The following is a 14,083-nucleotide window of genomic DNA, read 5'->3' as shown; positions in this document are numbered from 1 at the left end:
TTCCAATTGGAAATGTATTGTGTTTACAGGGCTTAAAGATGATATATTATCTATTCAGTGGAAAATGTAAGCTATTAGATTTAGAAGGGCAAGGCAGGTGGCATAGTAGGAGGAGCTCTGAATTGTGTCTGAGGACCCAGGTTCTAATCCTATTTCTGGCATGCATGGCCTGTGTGACTTTAGGCAAGTTACTTAACCTATCCAGGCCTCAACAGCCTCATCTTTAAGAAGAGGAAATTGGACTAGATAACCTTTGCAGTCCCTTCAAGCTCTCAAATCAAATTTATGATCCTTTGTCCTAACTTTTGGATTTCTTCCACCTAGCTTAAAACAAGTGAGGTGGAGGCTGATATAGTAAAGACAGGAGCTTGAGTGTGTCAGGTGCAAGGGAAGGCCATCAGGAATGGTAAGGTAAATTAAAACCACTGGGATCAAAGCTAATTTACTGATGAGGCAGGCATCTCCTGAACTAAAAGCAAATATATGGATAGGATCCCCTGGGATTCTTCCAAGAGTAAGGATAAGTACATACACTTAGGCTATGACTTAGCAAGGGGTCCAGTGTAAACCATTTCCCTTACATATATGGAACATGAAAAACACTATATTTGTTCCCTGCCCCAATATGAAGTTAAGAAGAGTTACAAGTGGAACTTTTATGCCAGAGACCTTCATACCTACTCCTCGAATTACTTAGGCTTTGAAGAAATAAGATCCCTATCCTGTACTATGTGTTACACATATAAGCCTCTGTAGACAAGTGAATCATTGGAACTTTTCATCGTGATCAGTAGAATGTTAATCTATTAGAAATACCTAGACATTTTTTTCAATTTTCATCTGGATGTTTAGTGAAACTGAAAAAGCTTTCATCTTTGACACTATTCCTGAGTTATTTCTGTAGGCTTTCTAATTTTTACATACAACTTCACAATGTTTTACAGTTTATAAATACTCATTTTAAACAATTTAAACACTTAAAATATTTATTCCTAATGAGTATGCTATACACATTTTATGCTTACAAGCCCTTACTACTGATAACTATTTGAAATTCACTTAAATATTTTTTCTTCATAAAAATACTATCTAAGGAAGAAACATTCTATTTATTTATGGTGACTTCTATATTGCCTAAGTTCATTTGCTAAATCCCAATGTAAAAACACTGTGCTTGGATACCCCTTGAATCCTGAAGGACTTACCCTTAAGAAAAATTAAGGGAACTTTATGTGAGAATATTTACATCTGATCTTTTCTCAACCCAATTGCCTGGCTGATTCTGAACAGACTAGTCATTGAGGAGATGATACCCAAATCAGGGGAAAATAAGTTAAATAGGGCAACTGATAATGGTTCGTTTGAAGTTGTGTTCAGAAAACACATTGTGGGCTAGAAGAGTGTGCAAAGAGGGAAGCAGAGAAAGATTGTCAAAGCATGTTAGCAGAATCAATAAGGAATGAATTCCCTGTTCATGGCCAAGTTGGGAAATGAGGTAGTGAATAGAGGATTTATCAGGATATTTTGCTGCTAGTCTACTTTAACCTACACACACATCTGGGCTATTCCTATTAGTACTGATCCATGAGAATTCATTTGTCTAAAATGCATGTGGAACTCAAACTTATTCATTCAACATAAAATCTATAAGAATACACAATTTGCAGCATAATGGAAGACAGAGGAAATGTAAGATATGGAGGTGGACTTTGAGATAGAAACCCGTGGTCTCAAATCCCACCTTACACTCAAACTGCATGATCCTTCAAATATCTCCCTAGGACTGATGAACTAAATCATAGACAGCCCTGATAGGCGTTGAATGGAAAAAGTTCCCACACTACAAGTTCCCTTTACTGATGAAAAAACTGATCTTTAGCATACTCATATTTGCATAGTACCCTGTTCTGGATACTAATGGAGACACTTAGATATTTTCCTGCCAGAGTATTTGAGAATCTAGATACCACCACAGAACCATGTGCCATTAAGAAAGGACTTTGTAAAGAAAGAGACATAAACAAATAAAATATAGATTATAATGTAATATGTGAACAAGTGAATTAATTATTGACTTTTGCTCACTCCTATGAGACCAGAAATTTATGTTTATCCCAAATATTCAGCATCATCAGAGAAAGGGAGGTCCAGGTTTCTTTCAACTATATCATCTGCTCTTTATGCATGAGTATATATAAGAACTCCAAAGTTGGCCCTCTTCTCCCTCTCTCTATACTTGCTCTCTCTTAGTGATCTCATATCTCATGAATTTAACTATCATTTTCATTCTAATGACTTTCCTGTCTATATATTCTGTCCTCATCTTTCTTTTAGGCTCCAGTCCGACATTTCCATTTGATGCCATTTCCTCCTTCATCTCTCATACACATCTCATACTCAGCATATGTTACTCTGAATTTATTGTTTGCCCCTCTGGATGTTCCCCTTCAGGAATTTCCCTCCTTTATTTAAGGGTACCACCATTCTTTCAGTCTCCTAAATGTGCAACCTAGGAGTCACTGTCAGTTCTTCTCTCTCAGTTACCCCATACCCAATCAGTTGCTGCTTCCTGGGAATCTCCTTTAACATTTTTCAAATCTATTGACTTCTTTTCACTGACATTGCTTAGACAAGTTAACCTATCTACCCTATTTGCCTACTGTATGTCAGAATTTTATCACCTCTCACTTGGACTTTTGCAATAGGAACTTAATTGGTTGTCCTCCCTCCAGTTTTCCTCTCTCTAATTCATCCTCCACACAGGTTTAAATTGGATTTCCAGTAACATAGTTCCAATCATTCGATTCCTTACTCAAGAAATTTCAATGTATTTAAAAATTCAATAGAAAATCTATAGAATCTTTAGAGAACATTTGGGAAAATATGTAAAAAAATGCAAACTCTTTTGTTTGGAATTTAAAGACCTTCAAAGACTGGCTTTTCAGGATGACTATAAATTACTGCCTCTCATTAATATAATACTTTAGCCAAATAGGCCTATATAATTTTCTGCATATTTCATAATATCCCATCTCTCAACCCCCATACCTTTGTATTTGTAGTTTGATAGAGAATGAAGAAGAGAAGAATACAGTTATGAAAGATCTTCTTGACTTGGAAGTGGGAAAGTCTGTTTTTGATACCACTCACTGGATATCTGCAACTCTGGTTGAGCTCCATGGCACATAGCAAAGGGAAGCAGATCTCTCCTCCATGTACATCTAAGTCCTTCTATAGGTATGCCAATGTCCATTTATCACTTGGAGACTTTAAACTTTCACTTGGAAAAATACTTGGAATGCTCTCTGTCTCTCTTTTACCTTCTCTTCTTATTATACATAATTCATTTAATGACTCAGTTTGAATAACACCTTCTCTAAGACATATTTCCTGATTCTCATAGCTGTCATTCCCTCTATCATCCATGGATATATATTTTTTTAAAAATTTGCATATATTCTGTATTTACTTTCCTGTGAACATGTTGTATTTCCCAATTAGAATGTCAGATCTTTGAAATCAGAAATAATTCCATTTTGTATTTGGATTCCTAGCAATTTCTACAGTGTCTGGCACAGAGTTGTTGTTTATCCTTCATTCTTGAAGGGGACCAATGATATCAGGAGAGTTATATCTGGACTTGCAAGTGAATTGGATTTAAGCAAAGTAGCCCCACTCTCTCCTCCAGAGTTATTGGAATTCAGTGGCAAGGCATAGGTCAAGATGATTGGTGATGTTCCAAGAATCAGTGAGAGACCTTAGCCTTTATAATCTAAGGGTCTCAGTTTGTCTGAGGCAACACCCCTTCAGCAACTAAAGGCTAGGTAAGAACTGAGGTAAAAGATAGCCTACTTTGCCTTCACAAAAGAATCAATATGGGAGGGGAAGACCCTCAGAGTTTCTGGCCAGAACAGAAACAATTGCTATTTATACACACCCCTCAAAACCCAATTGACGAGCCCTGGCACAGAGTATATACTTAATAAATGCTTACTTGTCATTTAATTGAGGTAGTTTTTGAGTTATCAAGACTCCTTCAGCATCCTATGAATCTTGAGTTATTTTAGGATCAAGGCCTCCAAAGCAGATTCCTCTCTCAGCTCAATCTCTTTTTCCATGTCTAGAAAAGTCCTGCGTATCCCAGTTCCTCTTCCTTGCAGGCCTGTCCTTGTCCTTTCTTCCCTGCCCTTGTCCTTAATCTTCCTGATGGGCTCACAGTATGTGGTAAAGAAATATTTATTGAAAGATGATAAATTTGATGTCTTTTCTGCCCTATTCTGTTCTATTCTGAGTAAGTACGCATGAAATGGGCCTTTGTCTTTTTGGGACCTGGAATGGAATTGGAATATTTGGCTTCCTCAGTTTGGGCAACTTTCAAGTAAATCATTAAGGCTCTTTATACTCTGGGTGTTATGATGCTATATTAAGATATTATTTGCTAATGTACCACTATCAAAGAATGGGTGTTTTCTTAAAGACAAAAGGAATCTTACTTAGATAAATATAAATAGTTGTCTATGTGTATGTTTTAACCCCTGATTAGACTACTAGGTCATCATGGCAGAGACTGCGTCTTTTCTAAATATTGTATCTGCTTAGCACTTATCATGGTACAATACAGTTTATCCTTAGTATGTGTTAATGCTGTGAATTGTATTATATTGAATTGAATCTAGCCTCACTTTTTACCTATTCTGCTCCCAAATGGTTTTCTAAAAAGTGAAAAAGAAAAAGGTAATTGTTTCTAATTGAAATTATCTAAGTTTTTTGCTATCCCTTTTCACTTTAAAAAATTTTTGTCATTGTATAGATTTATAGTATATCAAATGGCATTGAACTGACCAGAAGATGCTAATGATAGTGCCTGGCACCTCTTTTACCAGTTAAAAATAGGACTTGACATCAGAACTGAAATAACTAAAGTTTGACATTTAACCCCCCTTCCCCGAAATAAGGCTTTACCTATATCCTACCAAAATATTAACATGTTTTAGGACATCACTCATCTTGTGGTATGGAGATCTGAGCATAGTTGATATATCTTGGCATTGTCTAGGTGACCATTTAACAACTATGGGCTTTCATTTATTTCCTACAAAATAACTGGTTGTGTTAACACCCTTTGGTCTCTAAAATTCTATGCTTTGTTTAATTTTGCCATATCAGTAGTCTGAATATTCTGAAAATGCAAAGGTAAAGTCATTTTAGCATGTTGAACCAGTATTAACTAATTTGACATTACATAACTTCAGCTATTTAAAACTGAGTCTTGTAAAAGTTGCAGATATATAGCAGGTCACAAAATAACTTCGGAGTGGTAGCTGCAAGCAAATCAGAAGCAATTGCAGTGCTTGGAATACAGTAAATGAGTCTTCAGTTCAGAGCCCTCTGGCCTCCTTTACAGGGATTCTAGGATGATAGATGGTATGCTAAATTTATAGTGACTTGACTTCATTTAAAGAAAGCTACTAAATAAACCACACAATAGTTTCATTCTATTATTTTTAATTTTGAGTAATTCATCAAAATTAGGGTTTAACATAAAAGAAAATGACAGTATTTTAAATATCTAAGTCCATAGCATAGATGTAACAACAACAGCAACAAACAAAAAAAGAACTGGCACTGCATCCATCACCAGAATAATAATAAGCATTTATAAGTCTTGCAAAGCACTTTACCAAGATTAGCTTATTTGATCCTCACACCCCATCTTAGTGAGGAGGAAATTCAGGCTGAGAGAGGTTAAGTGACTTTCCTGGCATAAGCTAATACACATTTGGGACAGTATTCAAATTGACCACAAGAATGGCACCTCATTTTATAGAAACAACATATACAATTGAATGATGAATTGTTATATACACAGTTGTGTCAAATCATTCAATCATTAGGTGGATTTCTTTTTGTTCATTTTGAAGTGCATAGAACTAGCTTAGCCTATTACCTCAGTCTATGATCTCAGTGTGAATTCAACTTTTGAAGTGACCTTGTGGTATAGATATATATGATTAATGCCTCTCAAATCTGAATATTTGGGCACTTTGTTTTCTCTTGTTATTCTGTCACACATAGTCTATATTGCAGCCAAACTTGATGACTCTCTGTCCTTTGCACAAGGTCTGTGCTTTCCCTCCTCCAGGACTAAATTTGCCTGTACCATTTTTCTTCCTTATCAAAATTTTTAACCTTTGTCTAAAGCCCAATTCAAGTTCTACCTCTTACAAAAAGCCTTCCCTTCAGACTTCGTATAACACTTTTCACATCTCATAAATTCACTTTGGAGAGGTAGCACATCATTGTATACAGATGGTTGCATTTCAATACAGAAAAATTTGGATTCAAGCCACACCTGAGTACTTCCTGTTAGGATTAACCTAGGCAAATTATTTAAACACAATTAACAGTTATAGTACAGATGAATTATGAACTGAATTGGCTAAAGGACTTTCTGCACCAAAAGTTCACCACATGAATGAAATAAAAGATTCACCAGCACATTTCTATGACTACATGCAGTCCTAATATAATTATATTGGAAGGGTTTTGGGGGTCTTTCCACCCTACTAAACCATGTTGTAAATTCCAAAGTGGCAGGAACCATTGATTATTTAAATGTTGTATCTCTTGTATAATCTAGAGATGTAATTGCTTGTTGAATTTAATTTTTATGTTAAAACCTTCAAAAGTCATAGCTAGACTACAAAAAGGTAAATTACCAACAATGAGGATTGACAGTATTTTGAGATAGAAAGTTGGCAGGCTATCCAAACTAGCAAAAAAAAAGCCCAATTAATTCTAGGATCTGATTCCATTAAATTCAAATGGTACTGTCCATTTGAAAAGGCAGTGAAAAGAAAAATGAATAGAAGAGATGATTCAGAATTTGTGTAACATATTGAGTACATAGTTAAATACCGTGCTAATTGAGAACACAGAGAAAAATCAATTAAAATGATCCTATAATTTGCTGTAAAATATAGCTAAAATTCAGTATGTTCACTGTGTATGTTATGTGAAGGCTGGCAATATGTTCTGTGCAAAGTAAACACATTGCCTTGTTACTAAAATTAATTGCCTTCAGCTGCATTAACAATAGAGTGTGATCAAGTAACATGAAAGCATTGGACAAATCAATAACGAACCCCAATTAATTTCTTCTTTCTTCAGAGCCATCACTCCAAGATTAATAAATTTCAGAAGGAACAAATGAGTGAAGCATTTAGCTTAAAATTGTGACAGAGCATTTAGAACTGTCACCCAAATGGGAAACGTGCTAGAATCATTCAGAATTTCTAAACAAGTTGGATAAAATTGACATAATGAGACAAATTATAATAGCAGTGATTTAAAAAATAGGACTCTAAAGTGACACAATAGTGCTTATCTATCCACCAAAACGGGAATTGGGCTTCTATGCTTTTGACAATCCAACACAGTGTGGAACAAGTTGGGCGTGAGGTACGGGCTGACAATATTGCCAGTTCTGCTGGCAGGTAGCAGGACCGTTTAACTAAAGCATGCAGAGTGAAGTGAGACCAATGATTTATTCCTGGAAGTCTCTTTTGTAAGATGCAGAGAATTAGAGTATCCTAATATAGCGAGGGAGGTGTCAAATGAAATTTGTAAGGTGTGAATGGGCCACATGAATCCCACATTCTTGGTCCCTGATTGTCTATTCCTTGTGTATGCTGTATTTCTTTAGTCTTCCAATAGCCTTATTTTGGTGACAGGGGAATTACAGTGACTGTGTAACATTCCTGAAGTGCTATGTGGTTCTCCTTTGCCTTTTGTTTGGGAGCCAAACAGTCTATAGCTAGAACTGGAGCTGTGAAGAAAGATTCTGCCTGTCCCTGAGAAGCCATTTCTCTTCACTAAGGATATATGTGTACCTGATAGCTAACATGACCAATAGAGGTCAGGGACCCTGATAGAGACAATGATAAAAAAAATCAAAAATAGATGATAGCATGGAAAGCTTAAAAGTGGAAAAATAAAACAGCAGAACAAGTCTTTCAGTGGAGAATAAATTCAGCACTTCAATATCAACTTTGGCAGAATCTGCCAAATCTATTTTTTTTCTTTATAAACAAAAGATTCGGCTGCATAAAGAATGTCATGCAAGCTTTATCATCTTTTTTTTTTTCTTGTACTAGATGTGCATGCAAATTCCTGACTAGCTAATGGCAAAAACTCACTGAAAGACTGACAATGAAAGTGAAACATCTAAGAAAACCTCTCTCTAAATATATAACTGATGAAAATGTAAACCATGTTACTGTACTAAGCACTGATTGAACATGAGCAATAAGAATTGAACTGTGATTCAAGAGACCTGGATTCTATTCCTGGGTCTATTACAAACAAGCTTGACCTTGAGTAAGTTAAAAAAAAATCAGTCTTCAAGGACTCATGATGTTATGGGTATCAGTATCCCCTCCAACTACAAAGATCAGATCCACCCGGACTATTTTAATACTTTGTGACTCTTGTTCATAACTTCCTAGAAATGCTTCACAGGAACCCATACAACCTGTGATCCCAACTTATTCTATATTCTCCAGCAGCCTATGTTCTTTATTCCCCAATTCTCACTTATAATTTAATTTCTCCCTGACTACTGGCTACTTCTCTACCGTCTACAATCATGCCTATCTCTCTCTCATCCTCAAAATACCCTAATGAGCCATTCATTCCTACTAGCTATTGTCCCATATTTCTTCTCTCTTTTGTGGCTAAACATGTTGATCAGAACATCTAAAACATCACTTCTTGAACTGTGGGTTGTGACCCAATACGGGATCGCATAACAGAATGTGGAAGTCATGAAAAATTTTGCAACAGTAAGAGGTTTCTGAATTCACAATGACAAAAAATTAATTCAAATTCAAACAGGTAATGAATCTGAGGTGTTTCTGGAAGTGCTTGCCTTTGTTGAATTGCACAACTTCACTGCTTGGTTGCATGGAGATCCATCTCATTGGTATGCAAATTTGCTATCATCTTTAATAGATTATAAAATTATATGTATACCAAAGAGTTGTTTAAAAATAAATTTCTTTATGATTTATTATCAGTAAATGTTTCATTTGTATGCCAATTCTATATAGCTATATACCTGGGATTTTATAAAAATTTCTTGGATAAAAAGGTGTCGTAAGTGGAAAAAAGTTTAAGAAGCCCTGATCTAATATAGCTGCTTAGATTTCTTTTCCTCTCACTCTCTTCTAAATTCGAAATCATTAGGTTTTTCATCTTAACCTTAACAATCTCTTCACTGCCAAACCCACTGGTTTTGTCCTCAATTTTCATTTTTCACAACCTTTATGAAGACTTTGACACTGTTGCTCACACTCATTTCCTTGATACATTCTCTTCTCCAGGTGCCTGTGACATTACTATTGATTGTCTCTTCTGTCTGACCATTCCTTCTCAGTCTTTTTTGCTGAATCTGTATCCAAGTATCCAATGAGTTTTCCAAAGGGCTCTGTCTAGGGCCCTCTTCTGTTCCTCTCTATATTATGGCAGTTGAGGATCTCATCAGCTCACAGTTATCACTTCTACACTGATGATTCTCAAATCTACTTACCCGACTGTAACTTCTCTGCTAACCTCACATTTCACATCTCTGCTAGTCTCACATCTCCACCTGCCTACTGAACACCTTAAACTAGATATCCCATAGACATCTTAAACTCATCATATGTAAAACTGAACTCATTATCTCCTTGTCCCAAACCCTTACCTGTTCCAGACTTCCCTAGTAGTATTGAAGGCGCCACCACCATCCCCAAAACCCAGGCTTCCAACCTAGGTGTCATCTTTGAATTCTCTCTCTCTTTTGTACTTCTTATCTAAGCTCTTGAAAATCCTAGTGATTTTACCTTTGTAACATCTTTCATAAATACCCACTTCTCTTACCTGACATTGCCACCACATTGATTTGGACCTTCATTATGTCACACAGGTCATTAGTGGGTCTGCCACAAGTATCACCTTACTCTAATTGACTCCCCAAGCAATGGTCAAAATGATTTTTCCTAAAGTGTAGGTCTGACTATGCTACTTCCTTAATTCAATAAACTGAAATGGCTTGTATCATCTCCACAATCACAAAAACAATCTGGTACTCACTAAGAAAGAGAGTGATTGATCTTTGGAATAGATTAGGTACACAAGAGATTGTAGTAAATGCCCATAGTAGTTTAGTGTTTGATAAACACAAAGACCCAGGCTTTTGAGATAACAACTCACTTTTTGAGAAAAACTGCTGGAAAAAAAACTGAAAAAAAGTTTGGCAGAAACTAGGTCTAGACTGACATCTCACACCATATACCAAGATAAGGTCATAAAATGGGTACATGATTTAGACAGAAAGGGTGATACCATGGACAAATTAGGGGAACATGGAATAGTTTACCTTCCACATCTATGGAGAATAGAAGGATTTATGACCAAACAAGGTATAGAGACCATTACAAGATATAAAATGAATAATTTGGTTTATAACAAATTTTAAAAACTTTTTTTCATGCAAATGATATCAATATATTCAAGATTAGAAGGAAAGCAGAAAGCTGGGGAAACAATCTTTATAGTAAGTGTCTCTGACAAAAGTCACATTTCTCAAATATATTGAGAACTGAGTCAAATTTATAAGAATACAAGTCATTCTTAATTGATAAATGATCCACACATATGAAAGGCATTTTTCAGATGAAGAAACCAAAGATTTCTATAGTCATATAAAATGTTCTAGATCACTATTGTTTAGTCTAATGCAAATTAAAGCAACTCTGAGATACATCTTCATACCTGACAGATTGGCTAACATGACAGAAAAAGGAAAATGACAAATGTTGGAAAGGATGTTGGAAAATTGGGACATTAATGCACCATTGGTGGAATTATGAATAGGTCCAAACATTCTGGAGAACAATTTGGAATTATGGCCAAACAGCTTTAAATCTGTGCATACCCTTTGACCCAGCAATATAACCATGTAGCAACAATCTACTAGCAGCTATTGTGGCTGTGTAAGACCAACAACACCAGCATACAGAAGGGCTGCTAACACAGATTCTTTGATCTGCTTTACTAAGGAAAGTAACTTTAAGGAGTTAAAAATCTCATTTTAATCAAACATACAAATATCATTCACTTAGTTCAGGAGGAAAAGCTAGCACCGTAAAGTTCAGAACAAATTACAAATAGCAACAGCAGACCTTGTCTGATAGAGTTACCAGAGAAGAACCAATGGGTCTGGGTTAGCAAAGCTGGGGGCAGTAACAATGACTTGCCCACAGTCTCAACACTCCTTCCATGAGTGAGCCCCCAAAGTCAAACACCAACCTCCCCTCAACTATATCCTGTTTGGAGCCCTGAGGGCCCTGACCTCACCCAGGCTGGTTGTGTGAACGTTCCCCATCCCCAGCATCACATCATACACAATTCGATGACTCTTGATTATCTTAGTGCTGAGAAACATTCCAAGAGAAGATCCCAGTTTACCAGCCCCATTCAAACAAAGGCCAGCATCATTAAAGGCATTTAAGAGAAGAACAGCGAAAAGCCCCAACCTGATTACCATTATACACTACTAGGTCTGTATCCCTAAGAGATTTAAAAAATGTATGTATTTGTACAAAAATATCTATAGTAGCTCTTTTTCTGATGTCAAAGAGTTGGAAATTGAGGGGATGTCATCAATTGGGGAATGGCTGAATAAGTTGTGTAATATGGTTGTAATGGAACAATATTATGCTATAAGAAATGACAAGCAGGATGCTTTCAGCAAAACTTGGAAGGACTTACATGAACAGATGAATTGTGAAGTGAGCAGGAGCAGGAGAACAGTGTGCACAGTAACAGCAATATCTCACAATGAATCATTTAGTCTTAGATACTGTCAGCAATACAATGATCCAAAGCAATTCCAAAAGACTTATGATGAAAAATGCTATCCACCTCCAAAGAAAGAACTGATGGAGTCTGTATGCAGGTTTTAGCATACAATTTTTCATTCCCCTCACTTTTGGGTCTGTGCATTTCAGAGCATGACTAATGTGGAAAAAAACCTGAATAAAATATAACTAATTAAATAAATAAGCAAATAAATAAATAAAAATGTCAGTTTTCTGAGGACCTGTCAAGTATGAAGGTTCGTCACAAGGAGCTAAGCACTGGATGATGAACTCTTTTGCAATAAAACACGTGACAATAAGTACAAAATTGAATGAACTTTATTTTGACAGATTTCAGTTTTCTCATCTGAAAAATGAAGAAGTTGGACCAAATAATCACTAAAAGGTCTCCTAGTTTCAAATGCTACATCTCTAGGCAAAGTCTGGATAGTGACAGTATTTGATCACGAGGGCTGGTGATACTTAAGTTCCATTGATAGGCAAGTATTTCAGAGGCTCTCTTCAAGCCATCTTTGAGTTACACATGCTTTACTTTGGTGAAAGAAATAACAAACAATACCCAGGTTAAGAGCTAGTGAATTCATTTAAAGTTAGAAAATAGAAACAGAATAGGTGTGAGAGAATGAATTTGAAGTATAAGTTAAGGAAGGAATCTGAGATTTGTGAAGGAGGGGCCAGAGAACAAAGGACCAAGTCAACATATCCAAAAAGGAGCAAACTCTCCTTGTTGGAAACTTGGAGATGGAAGAGTACACTAAAAGATCACTTTTTTCCCTTGTCGTCTTCACCATTATATTATGAGCTCCTTGAGGGTAGGGGCTGTTTTTTGACTTTCTTTGTATTGACAGAACTTAGCACATTGCCTGGCACATAGTAGGTGTTTAGTAAATGCTTATTGACTGACAGGCTCAGTTTATGCAAAGCAGTCACATAGCAAGTCACCTTTGGAAGGTACATGGTGAATTTCATTGATCTTTTCATTTCATAAATAAATGAACAGCCACCATCTGGCCCAGGAAGATGACAATTTGCTCAGAATTAAGGCAAATAAAACCACTGAATTAAATGTCTTTAGCATTATAAGAAACAGAACTCCAATTATTCATTTTTTTCTGAAAACTTTAGTTGTTGCTGAATATCATAGGCATCCTAAAACTGTGTTTTTGTGACAGAATCATCTGATATCATTCCCTGATGAACACACTCCTTTATGTAGCTTCCTTCACATTTTAATTAAATACTTTGTGAAAGGCAGAGTGGAACAGTAAAAAGAAAGAGGTTTGGGATTGGAATCTAGAGACCTGGGTTCAGTTCTTGTTTCAGTTACTTACTAGCTGTGAGAATATGGTCGAATTATATAACAACTCAGCACAATTCCCACCCCATTTCTGAAATAGGTATATCAATATTTGCATTACCTACCTGGTTAGGGTCAGATTGATAGAAGGAAAAGGATCTTAGAACTCTTCCAGGCTAATCTCCTTACTTTACGGAGGAGGAATATGAGATCCAGAGAGTTTAAGTGACTCAACCAAAATAACATAGAGTTTGGATCTGAACTCAGATTTTAATCCAATACCAATGCTTCTTCCTTGAAGGCTATTGTGAGAAAAAGGGCCTTTTAAGCCTTCAAGTGCTTCTTGAGCGTTAATTCCTTTTCTCTGTTTTGAAAAATATGTTATAAACTTCATTCTTTGTATCCTACTTAACCAAAATGCCTCCACTGAAAAAGAATAAAAAAAGAAAGCAAATATAATTGGTATCGTCAGAGATTAGTTTATGATCATTTAAGGATAAGTTACTAAATTTAACATTGCAACATTACATTAAGTATATTCCCATGCTAAGTATGGTTTTAAATTATTTCAGAAAGCTGAACTTTCCTTAAATGTTAAATGATATTTTATTGAAGTTAAGATCCAGATATTGGGCTGCAGTGTTTCCTCATGAACAGAAGGTTCTACAAATGATATGTGCTCTAAAAAAGTAGTTAAATATCAGAAGGTTGAATTTGGAATCCCAAGACTCAGAGCACACAGAAAAGTATCAATCATTCCTGACCTTACTCATTCCTTTACATTTATGAAAAGGACACAGCACATATTCTTTACCAAAAATTCCTTCTCCAAATGCAATGATACTTCCCTGTAGAATTGCTT

This window comes from Trichosurus vulpecula, chromosome 4 (assembly GCF_011100635.1).
Source record: "Trichosurus vulpecula isolate mTriVul1 chromosome 4, mTriVul1.pri, whole genome shotgun sequence".
NCBI classification, from domain to species: domain Eukaryota; kingdom Metazoa; phylum Chordata; class Mammalia; order Diprotodontia; family Phalangeridae; genus Trichosurus; species Trichosurus vulpecula.
The sequence above is the reverse complement of the archived record's forward strand: the minus strand, read 5'-3'. Positions refer to the sequence as shown.